This window comes from Peromyscus leucopus, chromosome 3 (genome assembly GCF_004664715.2).
Source record: "Peromyscus leucopus breed LL Stock chromosome 3, UCI_PerLeu_2.1, whole genome shotgun sequence".
In the NCBI taxonomy this organism is placed as follows: domain Eukaryota; kingdom Metazoa; phylum Chordata; class Mammalia; order Rodentia; family Cricetidae; genus Peromyscus; species Peromyscus leucopus.
Window position 1 is genome coordinate 140,957,180 of NC_051065.1, and position 13,117 is coordinate 140,970,296.

A 13,117-nucleotide genomic window follows, 5' to 3' on the forward strand; every position below is an offset into this window, starting at 1 on the left:
TTTCCTGGCAGAGCAGTATGTTGAGAAGATACCACAATGCAAAATAAGATGATCTACAATGAAAAACAACACACAGAAGATGGCAATCTAAAGGCAATTTTTGTGGTTTGTGATTGAAAAATTAACAGGACCCTAGGTCTCCCAGGCCTTCAAAGCTACAGAACTCTGGTCTCTTCCTGAGATCTCTGCTTTATATATACTGTCCTGTTATTTTTAAATTTTTTTCCTGCCCTCAGAAAGAGGAAAATTTCTTTGAAGTGATAACATCTTAAAATTTTGTTTCTTTGAACATAAGGAATTTTTCATCCATCACCAACAGGCATCATTGTTCAAGCTTGCAGACATGATGAAGTAGGTTTTACTTAAAAGACCCCTCAGAGGAATTCTTTAGATGGAGAAGAAAATCTATGGGATAAAATGGTTTTTACTAACCACTTTATGTGACACATTGTGTGGGTATGGGTGCTAAGATGTTTACTGGGAAGTCTTTGTGACATACAGTGTGGATGTGTGTGTGCTATGTGCTATGATTTTTACTAGGAACTCTATGTGACACACAGTGTGGATGTGGTGCTGTGTTATTTTTCCTGCACTTCCATACAGGAAGAGCTCCTACCTTTTTTTCTATCTCATTGTTTTTTCTCCTCTTCAGAAATGGTTAAGGAGGGTGTTCTCACAGTGGTAAAATCTCATGGCAATAGTTAGAAGCTAATGTAATCCCCAAATTCTGATAGTTGATGCTATTCCTGTTGTAATAAACATCTTGCTTAAAGAATCATTAGCTTAGAACAGGACTTCACAGGCCCAAATAGCCCAAGAAATCTGTGGATTTCTCTTTACAGCTTAACTCAGTATTTGTCAGCCATACTTTCCCCTGCATTTGATGCACACAAATGCTACTTGGAGCCTTTAAGTGGTGAAGAAGTGATACTCAAAATATCCATGGTGGTTTTCAAGGCAAAGTCCAACATCTCCAAATAAGAGGACCATCTCTTTGATCTGTCAACTGCTAACATACAGAAAACACAAGAAAGATCTATTTTATTTGACACAGATTTCAATAGAGTTAGTTCAAGCCCTTGCTATTATGAAGACAATAATGTTGGCAACTTTATTTAGTTACATTTAGACCATATGTGTCTCACTGTGTTTGCTTTTACTGTACCCAATGATCCCAGTACCTTCTTCTTGCTGGATCTTCATGATTTTACCACCCCACACATGTTTCCTATGTCAACAGCCAGCCGTCCTGATAGAAATACTGAAAGGACCTACCTTGTCTTTTATGGCCATGGGAAGCTTCAAAACAACTTGTATATGAAAAGTCCTATTTGTAATTATTTTTACTAACAAAGACTTAGAGGTTGTTAAAATACCAAAGAAAATGGGACAAAAATGTGCTTTCAGTGAAGGAAATTTGGAAGTTTGATTTAGGGTATACAAGTCAAGTAATTCCACTTTAATGATTGATTAAATGTTAAAATTCTGTACAGTACCCATTTACTACTAAATACTTCGTAGATGTTGGATTTACTTGCAAATATGTGTGTGAATACTCTACAAACATGCATGGTATGTCTTTATGAAAAGATTTTTGTTTTGTTTTGTGGTTTTTGAGACAGGATTTTGATATGTGGCTCAGTTTGGACTCAAACTCTTGATCCTCCTGCCAGTATCTTCTGAGTGACGAAATTCATAATAGACCACCATAGCCGGCATGAAAGCTCACATGAGAATCACACAGTGGCATGCCAAGGGGTGCTGTGATGATGATTGGTGCTGGCTGCTTTAGAGCTGCCAACAATAACTAAACACTGTACATTTTATAAAGGGTGGATAATTACACATAAACAAAAGTCCTTGGTCAAGCCTTTTAATGTACGTTCACTTGTAGTTACCTCATTAAACTGTAAAGTAAATGAGTGGAAAACCAATTATGTAGAAGGTGCTTCAGGAATCCAGGTACAATGGATGAATAATGAATGAGCACCATGTGATGAGGTTTGTAACATGACTTTAAATGGATTTGGGGAATTTTTAAATCCAAATAGGAGGTATGTCTTTGGAACCCGTGAGACCTGTACTGTTTGTCCACTTTTGTGTTAAACTTGCTCACCAGACTTTGTGACATTTGCACAGAGGCCACCAGAGGGCATCTTCAATAAATCACATAAACTCAAGGCTCAAAAATTGGAAATGAGTCTTAGTAAATTTATTATCAGATGCTGCAATTGGGAATATTAGTAGACTATTACTGCAATAAACTTAGCAAAATATATTATTACCTTAAAAATGAAAAGTAAATTTTGAAATCCTTCTTCAGAATATAACATATATTACAAAATGCCCATATTTCTTCCCCTTAGCATCTGTTATATTGCCAAATACCAAATAAAGCCTGTGCCCAACAGTAGAGTAAAGGTTAAGAGTATTTGATACAGTCTATCACAGTGTTTATATTCACAACCCCAGCTCTTGGGCAGCTAAGGCAGGATGATCATCATGAGTTTGAGAACAGCCTCAGCTAAAGAGTGATATCCTGTCTTGAAAAGCTAAAACTATGCCGGGCATTGCTGTGGGATGTCTTTCTGTATACTGTGAATATGTGTTGCTACCATTGGCTAATAAATAAAGCTATCACACAGACTTTCATGTAGGCAAAACACCAATGAACATAAAATAAAAATAAGTTATGTATTTAAAAAAATACTGAACAGCTCCTATGAAATAATTTTTTAAACCCAACAACTCTTGGACTTAAACAATATATGTTTTTAATTAATTAATTAATTAATTAATTAATTAATTTTTATGTATATGGATACTTTGCCTACATATGTGTCTATACGCCACATGTGTTCAGTGCCTGTGGAGGCCAGGAGAGTATGTCAGACCACTAGAACTGGAGTTATGAGCTACCATGTGCATGCTAGGAACCCAACTCAGGTTCTCTGGAGGAATAGTCAGTGCTCTTACCTGCTGTGGTGGTTTGAATGAGAATGGCCTCACAGACTCATATATTTGACTGTTAATCTTCAGGTGTTGGAACTGTTTGGGAAGAATTAGGAGGTAAGGCCATGTTGGAGGAAGTGTGTCACTGGTGGTGGGCTCTGAGCTTTCAAAAGCCCATGCTATATCCTGTTAGCTCTCTGTCTTGTACTTGTGGATAAGATGTAAGTTCTCAGTTACTGTTCTAGCATCATGCTTCCTTCTATGCTCCCCATCATGATGGTCATGAACTCTAGTCCTCTGGAATCCTGAACCCTCAGTTTAAATGCTTTCTTTTATAAATTCCTTTGGTCATGGTATCTTGTCACAGCAATAGAAAAGTAACTAAGAAAACTGCTAAATCATCCCTGCACCCCAGACAAGCACTATATTTTTAATAATCTAAAACTTCAGTGCAATTCCACATTCTCCCATGAGTGTTACACTAAATATTTGTGGGAACCTACACCAAAAGAATACAAGTTTGAATCATTCCAAGGATATAATGTAAGATTTGAATAAATATTATTTATATATTATATACTACTTCTAAAAATTTAAAACCCTTTCTACCGTATGAGTGAAAGGGAGAAAAGAGATGGCACTGTAATGGTCATCTTGCCCCTTCTGTTGAAGTTCTCTGCACTGGGTGTGGAGTATACAGTGTAAGCTCTTGAGCCTTTGGCTTCCTGTGTGGTTTAGCACAAATGCCTTAAGTCACTCTAGATACTTCTTTTCCTCAGTTGTGCTAACCTCTCAGGAAATACCTGGTCTATTTTTACATCTTATTTTTATAGAATCAACAATACAATGTTTTATAATGGCCTTCCAATTCTTGTGATGGTGGGAAGTTAGCATAGACAAGCCATAGGATGTCTAGAATACATCAGTTATTTAACTGTATGTCATGTTTTTTCTATTTGTTTGAGTAAGCTTTAGGAAGCCGTTGTCCAATTGTTACTGGGATTTCACTCCCAACTCTGCTTATCTCTCTAGTCTTTGTGATCTCTGTTGAATGAATTCAGATGAGACAGGGTGTAGGGTAGAAACAGGCAGTGTTTAATACAAAATAACATGAGGGGATTTTAAGAGTGAGAAGAGCAATAAGCAAAGGAGTCATTATAGAGACCACCTCACCATTCACTAAATCGCAGTCAACCCACCAAGGAGCTCTCTCCTAAAAAAAAGCATGTGGAGGTCAGAGGACAACTTTCAGGAGTCAATTTTCTCCTGCCACTAAGAAGTCATTAGACTAGTGGTTCTCAACCTTTCTAATACTGTGATCCTTTAATACAATTCCACATGTTGTGGTGACCCCCAGTCATAAATTATTTTGTTGTTATTTAATAACTGTAATTTTGAGACCATTATGAATCATAATGTAAATATCTTATATCCAGGATATCTGCTGGCATGCAACCCCCAAAGGGGTCGCAACCCACAGGTTGAGAACCACTGCTTTAGGCTGAACCATCCTGCCCTCCCTGAAGGAATGAACTTTCCATAGAAAACCTTATTTATCTGTATCTTTACATTGTAAAAAGAACAGAGTGCATATTTCTTAGAATCCTTGCAGAAATACACTCAAGGGACAGTGTTTAGACACTGTAGGAGAATGTGTTAGTTGCAGGAAAGGATTGGCAAATTCTCAAATGAACGGTTATCTGATAAATTGTTATTCACAGACGGATATAGATTAAAAATGAAACTACAGAATGAGTAGTATTGCTATTAGATACAACCCACTCAGGATATGTTGGTATTTTGTTTATAGGAAACTTAACACTGATGAAAAGTATTGGCCACTACCGGTGAAATTGTTGGTGCTACCACATTAAAGACTATGTTGTGGTGTAGAGGAGTTTGACAGTCGGCTAAAATTGTCTCATATCTTTTCAAAAATTTCCTTCTTCCTAAAAAACTAATACTCTACATTATTTATTTCTAATACTAAAACATCATTAGTTCTACGTACAGTCACTGTAAACGTTGTTGAGATAGTTTGAATGCTTTTTTAAAATCAAATCTTCAATTTTTGTGCATATTGCATTTCTAAATCTAGACCAGGCACATTCCATCTACCAAGGGGGTATGGGGGACCAGAAGCCACCATATTGGATAGAGAGCTCTGAGTGTTGGTCTAACTCAGTTTATGCCTACATTTTATTTATGCAGATTACAATTGTGGCAAAGAGTTCTATAGACATCTCATGGAGGCCTATCCTTTCTTTTCTTCTGTATCTCAGCCTGTGTTGCTGTTTGCCTGGTGAGGTCTCTAGGCCCTGAGGACAGGGGGTGAGGAGATGTGGAGGAAATGGCACAGTCTCCAGCAGGTTGCAACAAGCTTATTTACTTTTAGGGAATGGTAAGCCTTATATACTCTTTATATCTCATCCTGGGGATGAGGTCTGCTTTAGTGCTCACTGCTGAGTTGGTGCTTTCTGATAGGCTCTGGAATCTGCTGGCCATTGCTGGCCTCAAGGCCTCCTTTTGGACATTTTTGCAGGATGCCTAGTCATTTTGGGAGCAGTACAGCACATGTTCTATCTTATCCAAAACGTGCAACATTTCTGCCTGCCTCAAGCCTGTATGCCATTTTTCATAACTCCAACGGTAAGACCAGAATTTACATGCAATCAAGTATAATTTTTTTGAGATAGGATTTTACTATGTAGCTCTGGCTGTAATGGAACTCACTGTGGATTCTAAGTTGCCCTGAAACTCACAGAGATCCACCTGCCTCTGGCTCACTGGTACTGGCATTAAAGGCATGTGCCACAACACCCAGCCCAAAATCATATTTCTATTATGATTAGATTTTGCAAATTGTATGTATGTGTAGAATTGTTTTACTTCTTAAGTCATAATCTCTATTTTTGTTCTGTATTGCTTGCAGGGTCCATAGGAGTATCCTTCTTTCAAACTACTAAATCTTATCTTAGTGCAGGAAAGAGAAATCCCAACTGTTAGAAGTTATTGACATTAGGGTTCAGAAAGCTGAACATTTATATTCCTGACCAGGCTACTCCTCAAAGGAAGACTACAATAATAGGCATCATCTTTTGACAAGATCCAAACCAATCCTCAGGCAGAACTTGGACTGTGACAAAATGAATTCTTTATGAAGAGAATGAAGGTGGGAATGGAAAAAGTTCTTTTTGAAAAAGATTCATTTATTTTTATGTGGATAAATATTTGGCTTGTGTGTATGTATGTGTGGCACATGCATGCCCACTGTTCTCAGAGGCCAGAAAAGGGTGCCAGACCCCTGGAACTGGAGTTATAGATGGTTGAAAGCCACCATGTATGTGCTGTGAACTGAACCAAATCCTCTTCAGGAGCAGCACATACATTGAACTAACTCTCTGGCCCTCCTTGGTGCCTCTCTATCTATCTGTTATGTTATTCTTTTCTTCATTGTCAAGTCCTGTCTGAGTCCTACCTCTGGCCCTGGGTCGACACATGACTTTCTGAACTGCCAGGACAATTACCAGATTAATATCTAGCAGAGGCTTTCTGGTAAAGAACAAAGAATTCAGTTTTTACTCCTTCCAGAGCCAATCCAATGGGCCTGTTAATCATCTGGGCTGGAAATGCTTTTCAGGAAAGCCATGAGGTTTTAGAACAGTACACAGCCTACCCAAGGATGAAGGGTGGTATAGACTCACTATGTTATTTAAAAGAAAGAAAGAAAAAAAAACAGGACAGGGAATTGAATGTAGGTAGAGTTTTTCTGTTCCCATAGCCACTTCCCAGATAATCACTTAGAATCTTAATTTTAATCATAAATGCTCAGTCAATATCTCAGGCTTGTTACTAGCTAACTTTGACATTTAATTTAACCCACACTTCTTATCTGTGCTTTGCTGCATGGCTCAGTACCTTTTCTCAGTTTGGCATGCCCATCTTTTTTCTCCCTGCATCTGCTGGTGACTCCTCAGACTCCACCCTCCTCCTTCCCAGTCCTTAGTTTGGTTGTCTCATCTATACTTCTTGCCTTGCTATTGGCCAATCAGGTTTTTACTAACAATGAGAGCAACACATTTTCACAGTGTGCAATGACTATTCCACAGCAAGCAAGAGATGGGGTTGGGGTGCAAGAAGAACTGGGGGGAGAAGTCAGGGGTTAATATGACCAAAATACATTGCATATATTTTCCCTCAAAGAATAAATAAAAGTATTTTTTAAAAACTCTGCAAGTATGTGTAATTTAGTTCAAATTTATCTTCTTCGTAGAAGCAAAATAAAACCGAAATTATCTAAATTATATCACCATGACTCCAGATTCATATTCATATGTATATATGTATAAGATATATACAGAGAGATGAGGAGATAGAAAGTAGTACATATGCCCATTGAAGGGTTAGCTAGAATCATAAGCATGTATTTATAAAGATTAAAATTACAAGAAAATTTTTATTTTTTCTGATAATATATTTTCCTCATTTTGAGAACAAAAGTGAGATTTTAGTTTAGCAATATTTTGTCTTTTTTGTTTATATATTTATTTAATTTTTTGAGAGGGTTTCAGTATTTTATCTTTTAATCTAATAAGTTTGTACTGATGAACTTCAAAATTTTAAGCTTGAAAATATCAGAAAACACTCGGTAACAATTGTATTATGTACTTAATACCTGAGACAAGCAGCTTCACCAGGGAGGGTTTATTCTGGCTCACAGTTTGAAAATGGCAGAGGCTAGAAGGCATGACAAGGGGACAGTAAGGTGGCCGGTCACATGGCACAGTCAGGAAGCATGAAGAGAAGAAAGCTGGAGTTCAGCTCCCTTTGTCTTTTCCATTCACTGCAAAACCTCAATGAATGCAATAGGGCCGCCCACATTCTTGGTTCTTCCCTCCTTTGTGGAACAAACCTCTTGGAACAAACTCAGGATGTGCCCAGAGATTCGTCTCCTAGATCTAAATCCCACAATGTCCACAGTTTTACCATTGTGGTGAATAAAAAAACTAAATGCTTTTTGAAGGATTACTTAAATCCAATTCTGAAGACACCTGTGACCTCCATTAATTGCTATGGGATGACCTGTGATTAGCTTTAAATGATACAAAGGCAACATGCATTCCTTAGAAATCACACCTCAAATTTTGCATTTTGACTCTTTCCTTGGCCAAAATCACACAAGAGTATTACTGGAGATTCACTTCAGTCCTTAGGTGAAGTGGCCTAAAGTTAGAAACCCCTGAGCACTTCCACATTGAATGAAGCAGAAAACAAGAAACAGAAGAGATTACAATAAGGTGGGTGTAGGAAGAAATCTTTGAAAGGTCAAGGTGGATACACTAGAGTACAAATAGCAGAGTGCCTGTGTCTTTGTCTTCTGGGGATTTTACGGAGGTGATAATGGAAACTCTTCTGCCTAGGATCATGCGTGTGAAAACTGACCTCCACTTCTGTGGGCCAACGGAGAAATAAACAATTAACCACTTTCCGTCATCTTGGTTTGACTCAGCAGTCAGTTAAAGGCTACTCTGTGAGGCCAACCACATTTGCTACCCCCAGTACCCTCTAGCTTTTGCTTGCTGGGGGTCAGGAAGGCACAGTTAGTCTAAGTACTACTATCAGTTTAAAAGTCAGCTTTGTGGGCAGTTCAGGTCCCTAAGCTACTGCTCTATTCATTTGGAGTTAAGCTGTTTGAATATTGCTCAACTCTTAATAGCTGAAAGTTTTTAGCTGCCTCTTTGAGAACTTCTTGGACAGAATGTCTTTGTCTTGTACCTACTATTTGCCTTAGCTCTGATAATTACACAATTCACATTAATTTAGCTGTATGCAGCTGTCATTCTTCCATGTTCTGATTACATATTCTATCATGAGTATCTCTGCCTTCATTATTTACTCATTCATGTCTCATTTGCCTACTCATCGGTTTTTATCTAGCAGATCTTTTATCTAAAGATGGCTTTAACAATCTTATCATTATTTCATTTACATTTTTATTTTAATATGGACTAGACTAGTTGGATGTAAAATAGTCAAACACATATGTCTTTAAAAGAAAAATTAAAGTAGACATACAAAAGAGTTTAGTAATAAAAGCATTCTAAGAAGCACTGAAATGCACAGATATTTTGGATATATGCATGCGTGTGTGTGTGTGTGTGTGTGTGTGTGTGTGTGTTTTAGGGACAGGTAATAGTTTTAGTTAACATGGCTTTATAGGCAATATATATTCTGACAATAATATTGTATGTTTTTACTCATAGTAAATGTTATTAGAAAACATTTAGCTCCATAATTTGCTATATGTTTTAAAACATTTTATTAATTTAATAAAGCTGGTCATTTTTTTTGTCAAAACTCTAAGAACTAAACAACTAAAATGTAATTTCTCTTCTCTGGATGTTTGCTATATATTTCAAGGTATCCATATAGAATCCATATGCATATAATTTATCATGTACAAGGTACACATTCTATGTATCAGATGATTTTATAATACTAAAAGTCATAAATATAAGGCTAGCTAAGTTTGAAACACATAGAAGTAACCTATTACTACAATTATTTACATGCTAAATTTAAAATCAACTTTCTATTTGCTATTAAAATAAGAAAGAAAAGAAATCAACATGTCCATAATATTAAAATATGTCTTTTTAAAGAAATGAGAAGTTCTTTAAAGAATATATTTTTAATGGAAAATAAAAGTGGCTGGAGAGGTGGCTCAGCAAGTAAGAGTGTATGCTGCTCTTGCAGAAGACCCAAGTTTGGTTCCCAGTAATCAAGTCAGATGGCTCAAAACCTCCCATAACTCTAGCTCAGAGGATCCAATGTCCTTTTCTGGCCTACTCAGGTAACTGCATACATGTGGCATACATTCTTATAGACATACATAAATACATAAAAATATTTCTAACAAAAAAGAATTCCGTTAAATATGCATCTGTTAAATAGCACATATTGGCAGTCACAAACTGAACTGGGCATCATTCAACAGAGTAATTAATATCTGTAAGCTCAAAGCATGGTTCCTAAGGGTATATAAGACCTGTGTCTACTTTTAAGAGAAACTGACCTGCCTAGAGAATTCTATAGTTGTAGATGAATTTTTAAGGTGTAGATGAATTTCTAAACAGTCTTATTAAATAAAAAACACAGAGCCAAATACAGAGGTAACAGCTGAAGAGATCAGACCAAATAGCCAAGACTAACCTTAGCTTCCCACCAGCAGTATCTTCCACAGAGAGAGCTTCTTCCTGTCTAAACTGAGCCTTTATTGCCTTCCTGTTCTGCCTTCTCATTGGCTCTAAGCTCAGCCACATGACTTTCTCGTCACTGCTTGTCTATACAGACCTCCAGGTCTGGTCTCTATGTTTGGTAGTAGGATTAAAGGCTCATGTCACCACACTTGGCTGTGTCCTTGACCACACAGAGACTCTGCCTGCCATGTGATCAGATTAAGGGGGTGTGCTACCACCACCTGACTTTTGTTTATGGCTATTTAACCTCTGATCTCCAGGCAACTTTATTTATTAACATACAAATAAAATATCACATTTCAACACAAATAAAATATCACCACATTAAACAGTCTTATTAAAAAAAAAAAACATAGCCAGAAATAGGGGTGAAAATCTGACAGAGATCAGGTGAATTAGAATAGCCATCAGCTAACCTTACCTCACCACACCTCAACTTCCAATTTGTGAACTACTTCCTGTTTTCCCCATGCCTTTATTTCCTTCCTTTTCTGCCCTCTCACTGACTATCTTAGCCCAGCTACCTCACTTCCTTGCCACTGTCTGTCTGTACAGACCTCCAAGTCTCTATAGGTGGTACTGGGATTAAAGGCATGTGTCACCACACTTGACTCTGTTCCCTAGTACAGCCTTGAACAAAGAGAGATCCATATTGATTAAGGGTGTGCACTAACATTGCATGACTTCGATTTTTACTAATAGTGGCTGACCTTTATTCTCTGATCCTCAGATAAATTTTATTGGGGGGCACAGATAAATTATCACATTTCCCCTTTTTGTCTAATAAAATAAAAAATTAAAGAAAAATTATATACAATTAGTACAATAACTATATATAATGTATACAAGCAATAAATACACCAACAACGTGTAGTCCATTTGCATTTGACAAATTCAGAGAAAACATTACATTATCTATCCTATTTTGGTAAGTCCAAAATGTACCTGATTCACTTTCCTAACTTATATTACTAACAGAAAACTATCTTATAATTTTTTTCAAATTTATACACTTTACACCTCTTAGTGAGATTCTTTTCTGAAATTCTTAACAAAGAAAACTATAACTAAAACTATCTAATCTTCAACTTCCTCAGAAATCTGAGAAGTAAATAATATTACCTAGTAAAGCAGAAAGTGCAAACAAGTGACCTCCAAAATATATGAGTTGAGAGAAACAGCCAGCTGCCTGGACAGTCACCTGAGGTTTCTCCACAAGTTGGGGCATCATCTTCAGCCTACAGGCTTAGATTATCTGAAAGACTCATTTGTGAAGCAGGATGTATGCAAAATCTATAGCTTGACCTCACATTTGGTGTGAGTATTCTATGTACCAGATAAACTTAATTTGACCAGTGTCCTGTCATGATTCAGGATTTTAAATTCTGGAAATTGTTGGTGTTTTTGTAATTTGGGTACCTATTCTTCTCAGCTTTTAGATGGCTTCATCTCCTTTATTAAATGCCAGTCTACCATTGAGAGGTTAGACTCTGTCAGCCTAGTTACTTCTTCAAGAATAACCCGTATGGGATTGGATGAGAGTTATATATAAGGGATGCTTCCTAATCCTCATTATATATTGTAACTGAATAAATAGCAAAGTTAATTCTGACTCATCAGTGATAAATTCTGCAGTCTCATTATGTAATAGCAGTCTTTCAGCATACTGAGAGTCAGTGACTATGTAGAGAGGTTCTGAAAAATCCATTAATACCAACTGAAGGGTTCACAACGCGGTTACATTTACTGGGCGGAAACTTCCGCCTAGCCATTTCCGCATCAAGAGCGTCCCGTAGCTAGGATGCCTGATGGGCCCGGATATCTCCGCCTAGCAAGTTCCGGGCCAAGGGGTCTCGCGTGATCAGAGTCCCGTGACATTGCATGGTCATGTAAGCGCGCAACGTGACCATGTGGTCTACGCACATGCGTAGAGTAGTGACGTGACCTGGCCACGCCCCCAGCCGGTTTTAAAAGTCCGGCGCGATATTCCCCATTCTCTTCTCCATGCACGTGTCTCTCCCACAGGCCTGCACACTTTCTGTCCTTTGTTTTCTAATAAACTCTATAAGTGGATTCTGTCGTGTTTCGTGACGTTTCCTACAGGGTAAGAACACAACGCAGCCAGAAAACTAACACCAACAGAATAGCATATAATTCCGATTTTTGAACTGAATTATAAGGACTTTGAACCACTTTACCTAAGTTTTCTGATTTGTAACTTGGCTTTACTTGTTTTTTTGTTTGTTTGTTTGTTTGTTTTATGCATCTGTAGAAAATGTACGAGCTCCAGATATGGGTGTTTCCTGTATAATGCAAGGCAAAATCCAATCACCTCTTTTTATAAGTTCAATTCCATAGCTTTTGGGATATTTGCTGTTAATCTCTCCCAAAAAAATTGCTTTGTGGTTTCTCCTGAATTTTCTGTTCTCTCTGCTGGAGCTGTTCTATCACCCTGAGCAGCCTTTGTTTATTCCAATAGGCATTTGGTTATTTAATTGCTCTGAGAAGGGCTTTCTTCTATGATGGCAGGAATGGTCTGAACTGAATTTGCTGTAGGGGCCTGCATGAGGCCTCTCTGGGAGTTTCCAGAGGGCTGAGGCAAAGGATTACCTTGTCTGTCCCTTGTTGATCTACATTGGTTGGTCTAATTTTTACCCTTACCAGACCTTCTGCATAATCTAGAAGGGAGGGGCATTCTGTTGCTATTGTTCCTCGAATAAACATTCTTTCTAGGAATGTCCTGTTTACACTCCCTTTTCAAATTGCCTTGTTTACCACAACCAAAACATCTGACATTTTCCCTCAAAACTTTTGATATAATCTCTCCTATGCATATATCATCATGGTCATGAGACTCAATATTGTGTCCCTGATCCAATCCTTCAAGGGTGCCAATCTTGCCTTTA